Source organism: Blastomyces gilchristii (assembly GCF_000003855.2).
Source record: "Blastomyces gilchristii SLH14081 genomic scaffold supercont1.2, whole genome shotgun sequence".
In the NCBI taxonomy this organism is placed as follows: Eukaryota; Fungi; Ascomycota; class Eurotiomycetes; order Onygenales; family Ajellomycetaceae; genus Blastomyces; species Blastomyces gilchristii.
In genome coordinates this window covers 6,634,344-6,640,988 of record NW_003101681.1, presented here as the reverse complement: position 1 = coordinate 6,640,988, position 6,645 = coordinate 6,634,344, and positions in this window count along the sequence as shown.

Genomic DNA, 6,645 nt, shown 5'->3' with positions numbered 1-6,645 from the left:
AAGTAAAGAGAGACTATAACAAACAAATTATTAAAAGAGAGTGTATAGCTGTTTTAACAGACTATATCTGATTGATTTTCTCCTCTTCATATTCAGATAATTCTGAATTTAGTCATTTTCTTGTAGCTGCTTGAGTTTCTGATAGAAAGTCTATTAAGTATTTAATTCCTGTCTCAGTTGAGAATAAGAATCTTATATTTAATTGATTTAGATCATACTTCTCTTTCAATCTGGCTCTGAGACTATTGTATAATGCACAGTGCATTATAATATGCTCAGGATTCTCATTTGTATTGCAGAATGAGCATTCTATTGAGTCAAATCTATCATTAAATCTTTGTATATAAGATTTAAAATAGCCATGTCCTAGTTTCAGCTGTATTATAGATGAGAATATTTTCTTTTTACATTTAATTGAACAAGATTTTCACTTGGGTTTTATTTCAAATATTGAATAATGTATACTCTTCTTTTATTTCTATCAGCTTTTATTTCACTTATCTAAACAAGATTCTTTTATTTTTCTCTTTATAAAAGATCAGAACACAATTTTTTGAATAGATCTGCTTAATTCTACACTCTTTTTTACAGCTGAATCAGTCAATTCATTATCATAAATATTCATATGAGCAGGAACTCAGTGCAGATGAATTATCAGCTTTAATATTCTTCTCTTTTGAATTTTCAAAACAGAGTTTAAGATCAGTTCAAGATTCATTTGATCATCATGAATCTGACTATTTCTAAGTCTTTTTAAAGCAGCTTGACTATCAGAGAATATTCATATCTCTTTCAAACAATTTCCTCTTTTATAAGATTTTATTTCAATGAGTTTGAAAGCTTTCACTATTATAAATAGTTCAGCATCAAAGACTTCAGATTCACAGCCTAGATTCTAGAAATCTGAGATAAAATTGATATTATCTTCAGTATAAGCAATGTCTGCATCTAATCTATTCAAATTCTCATTTTTTGAGTCATCTGAATAAATCAGAATAGAGTCTTTTATATTGATTGTAGAAATTCTCTTCAAATGCTGTTCATATTCTTTCTCTTTTAATAGTTCACTTATTTATAAGTCTATAAGAGATTCAAGCTTTTCTCTTCACAGAAATAACTTCTCATAATCAACTTTTTTAACATTTAAAGAAGAAAATTGATTTTTAATCAGAGAGCATAGTCTGTACAGTTGAGAAGACATTTTCTTTGAAGAATTATTTTCATTTCAATCAAGAAATCTATTTCAATTCAGTTCATTTTCAGAGTTAATTGATGAAAATGAAGAAGAGACTCTTTCTCTGATTATATAATTTTAGCTCATCTTTGCAACTCTCAGAGTATAGTTCATACAGACCTTTTCAAATCTAATAGCAGAAGAAGGAATTGAAGCTTCAATTTTCATTGCTTTAATAGAAGATGATTTGAATACTCTCAGAATTCTTCTCAAGACTCTGTTTTGCAGACTTTGAAAGAGTTCAGTGAAATTCTCTTAATTATTTCATCAAACTTGAACTTCATAATTAGCTACTGATGTAATACAGACTATATATAACTGTCTCATAGCCTGGAAGAATAGACCTCTCTCTGTATTTAATAGTCTGATTATGTTATTCAATAGTCTTTCTGTCTTGACAGTTCTTTGTTGAATGTGATATTTAAAATTCAACTTGGAGTTTAACCATACTTCTAATCATTTGATATTTACACTGAGTTTAATCTCTCTATTTAAAAGAGTTAGAGATAGTTCTTTCTCATTGAATCTAGAAAAGAAATGAATTAACTCAGTTTTATTCATATTAAATTGAATTTGATTGATATCTGCTCTAACAAAGATTTTCTTTACAGCTTCTTCAATTACTTTCAAATTCTCTTTGATAGTTTTTGAGCTGTAGACTAGATCAATATCATTTATATAACTCAGAGATCACACTATTTGCATATTTCTATTTTTAAATAGATATATAGTGTATATTGCAAATAAAATAAGTAAGATTAGAGATTTCTGTGATACTTCTATTTTTATCTCAGTCTTGTCTTATTTCATTTCATTAAAGAAGAGTTGTATAATTCTTTTAGATATAAAACAGTTAACTCATTTTATTAGAGAAAGTGACAGTTTTAATATCTTTAATATCTGAATTAACTTTGACTTTGAAACATGATTAAATGCTTCTTTTATATCAATAAAAACTGCAGTTGAGACCAGATTCTCATGCTTTGCTATTTGAATATCATGATCAACTGAGAGAATAGTGTTAATTACAGAACACTGTTTTCTATCTCTCATTTATTCACTGAATAAAAGAGAATCACTTATAGAGCTTATAAAAGATAGTTAAGTAGCTATTATCTTTTCTAAAACCTTTTCTAAGCAGTTCAATAGAGATATTACTCTATATAACTTAGAAATTGAAGTTTTTCTATTAGGTTTTACAAGAATCACTTCAGTGGCTTCTCTTCAGCATTCAGAATGATATTCATTTTTCAAGAGATTGAAAAAGAGCTTAAAATATTCATTCTTTAAGTAGGAATATGTATTTTAAATAATCAAGTGATTAATTGAATCAGGATCTGCAGCAGTTTTAACAGAACTTGAGAAGATAGCTGACTCTAATTCATCTTATGTAAGATCAGGCCATTCTCAGTTCTTTTCATCAATGTAGTTAAGAAGTAATATATTCTCTTTCTCTGAATCTGAATCTGAATCTGGTGAGTTCTGAAAGAGAATTCTTATAAAAGCTTGACATTTTTTCTTAAAAGAGTTTGCTGTATATGATTCATTCTGAAACTCATATTCTAAGGCTGAAAGTTTTGCTACACTTCTTGTTTTAGTATAGTTAAAAGCTTTAAAAACTTTCTTCTCTTATGCTTCTTTAAGAAATTTATTCCAGCAGTCTGTTTTAGCTCTTTTAATATCTGAAAAATATTCATTTCTAACAGCTTTGAACTCTTCATCAGATATTACATCATTCTTTCATCTCTTCTAGTAGTAGCTAATTCTTTTCTTTTAGATAAGATATTCTCATTTTATCAAGATTTTGAATACTCAGAAGATTTTCTCTTTGAAATATTATCTCTAATACTTGTTAGAATAATAGATATAATAAGCTTCACTCTATTCTCAAGCATTTCATTTGAGATATCTTGATCAGAATTTCAATATAGCTCATTCTGTCTTTCAGATTTTAACAGTTTTATACTTTCTTCAACTGCTTTTCAATCAGCTTTTTCAAAGTTATACTGATTAGAGAGAAGAGGATTTTCACTCATTTATTTTTCAATCAGTTCAATATCAAATTGAATAATCTCATGATCTGATTCTGATATCTCATTTGAATTAATAAATCAGTTTACAAGTCTTCTTTTAATTAGATTTTGTGATATGAATATTAGATCTATAATAGATTTCTGTTTCATGTCTTTTCTAAAGAATGTTTGTTGATCAGACTTATTAACTAAATCTATTAAATGCTCAAAGATTCATTCAATCAGATTATCAGCTCTCACTGCTCTCTTGCATTCTGAATTTCATCAGAGATGATGTGCATTGAAATCTCCTGCAATTATAGAGTTTCTTGATGAAGTTATGTTCAGAAATTCTCTATCAATTGTTCAGATATTGTTATTTTTCTTCAATGACTTTTCATTATAGATATTTATGAGCTGTATAGTATCAAACTCATTTTCTTTATCTATAATATCACTCATCAGAATATCAGAGTCAGACATGATATTAAATCTTAGATTAAATTAATATCTTGATCTCTTTCTTTCATAGATTACTACTCTTGACTTTATCTCAGACTTTTGAGATAGAAAGCAGTAGTAGCTTGAATAAGAAATAATGTAATTTTGCTCAGCATTAAAATTCAGTTCCTGAAGTAGTAAAAAATCAACTTTTTATTCAAATGCAATTTGAAGATAAGAATAAATACAATTTGAGTTTCTATTCATATTATTTTGAATAATTGTGATTTTTGAAGAGTTTTTAAACTTTTTTTGTTGTTTTTGTTGTATATTCATACTAAAAGAGAGTAGAGATAGAGTAGAATCTAGTCACTATCATCAGATAGTAGATTATAACTATTTTAAAAAGTAGGAATCTCAACTGCTTGCATTATATCTAGTTTATAATCAGAGTCATTTCTCAATTCTCTAATCTTAACAGAAGTTTGAGAATTCAAATTCTATTTACATTTAGCTGAAGAATTGAAGTTTGAAGATTTAGATAGTTAAGAGTTTCTTCTTTTTAAGCTTGTAGTTGTAAGTCTACTGGCTTGACTCTTCTCTTCAGTTCTAGATTAACTTTGAGCTTCATCTTTTCTTCAGTTCTTTTAAGTTCTAGAAGTAAATATACATTCTTTTAAGCTAGATGTATGTTTTTCTTTGCAATTAGAGCACTTAAGCAGAGTGTGTTGATATATTTCATCTCTTTTTGAGCATGTTTCACATTTATACTCACTAGTTTTATGATCTCTGGCATAGAATGCACATTTTGAGTCTCTAAAATATGAGATTGTAAAGTGTTCATATCTTTGACAGTTTAAACACTGTGTTTGAGCTTTGAGATTCATTCTTGAGTCTTTGTATTCATGAACTCTTATTTTCAAATCTATTACTCTTACTTCAGAGATCTTTGACTGTTTAAGTGTTTTTATATATACTAGAACAGAGGCATTTCTTCTGCTTTGTCTAAACTTAATTGAATTTAGTCATACAGTCTTCTTTCTCAGTTGAATAGAGTTGTATTCTTTCAATTTATTTTTGAGAAGTAGCATTTCTTCTTCACAGTCAAAAATTTCAACTGAAATATCATGAAGAATGAATTTATCTCACTTTTCATCTCTCTCAGATAGAATTGTTATATTTAGTAAGAATTCTACTACTGACTTTCAGAGATTCTTATTCTGAATAAGAAATTCAGCACTGAATTCAGACATTGTAGTTAGAATAATAGAGTTTTCAAAGAATGATGACTCAATTGAAGCTATAACTGATTTTTGAACTTTAATATCAGTTATCAACTGAGAAAAGAACTGCTGATTAATTTTATTTCTGATTCTGAAAATGAGATTTGAGTTTAGCTTGTTTCTTTGCAGAATATTCTGATTTAAGACTTTGAGAATAAGTCTTCTATTTCTGGAGATTTGAAAGTTTTTCTCTTTTTACATTTTCTTTTTCACTTTTCTATGAATAGAGGTATGAGCAGTATTCTTCTCAGTTTTCTTAGAATTTTGAGCAGATTTTGAGATAGCAGGTTTAGAGACAGCAGATTCAGCTGCTTGAGCATATATTTTCTTCTAATTCAAAGAAGAAGAAGAAGTAGGAAAAAAAGAAGAAGAGTAAGATGAAGAGTCAGTGATTGTATAAGGAATTTTCAATGTTTTTTAAACTGTGTTTGAGATTTCAAGTTTGAACTTGATCATCTTCTGTAGTTGTCTAGTCTGAGTATGAAGAATTAACAGAACTTCTTCATTTATCTCACTCAGATACTGCTTTTCAAGAATCTTGCTTACTTTTTCAAGTTTCTGTATTTCAAGAACTTGTTATTTCTCTATTTCTTCTTTCTTTCTTCTCTTCAGAATTTCAATCTCAGGAATAGTATTTGAAAAAGCATCTTTTTTCTCATTAACTGAGTGTATTTTTAAACTCATTATTCTCACTCAATGAAAAGTTGATCAGACTGTTTCAATTGAGATATTTCTAAGTCTGTTTTTAATTGAAAAGTTGATCAGACTGTTTTAAAAGAAGAATAAAAGACTTTTATATATAAAATATCTGATTTTTTTCACACTAGTTCAGTAACTAGGTTAGATTTTTGAAGAGAATCTAATAAACTAAAATTGATTTTTGAGATAAATCAATAAAATCTTTACAATCTCTTTCTTGAGATACAGTGAGAAAGAGTATGATATCAATTGATAATAAATCAGATAATATAACAGTTTTTGAGAGAAAAACTGATAAAAAATAAATCAATTTTTTGCAGAGAAATTGATTAAAACTATTCAATTTTATTCTAAATCATTCAATTCTTCTCACACAACAAGTGTGCAACTCAAATCAGTTAATAAAGAGTGTAAAAAAGAATTAAGTATTAATAAAAGCTCTTCAGTCACTGAAAAAGTAATTCTTACTTAAAAGAATATGAAATTATGATAGAAAACAGCTCTGTTTTTTATTCTTTATAAGAATATTGTATAAAATTCAGAGAAAAACATCTTACTTTTTCAAGAGAAGTAAAAAACTATTTCTAAGATCTTTTTTTTGTATTAACTGCTGTAGAAGAATGAGATAGAAACTGCTATAATATACACTACTGTATACTCTCTATCAAGACTTTCTCTCTTCAGAGTCTTGATATTATAGAGAATATAAGTCTGTTTCTATATAATAATATAAATATTGTCCGGGATGTAGAGAAACTGATTATTTATATCTTAAAATAGAAGACTTTGTCAATGATTATATCAATATAGAGTTAATTCTCAAATTCAATAGAAATCTAGTATTACTGTTCTCAATCTATTACAGAATCTATTGAATATTGAGATATTAAAGCTAGATTTAATATATCTCACTGTACAGGAATCAAAGGCTCAGTCAGATCTTAAGATATACTGATTTTATAGTTATTAATATACT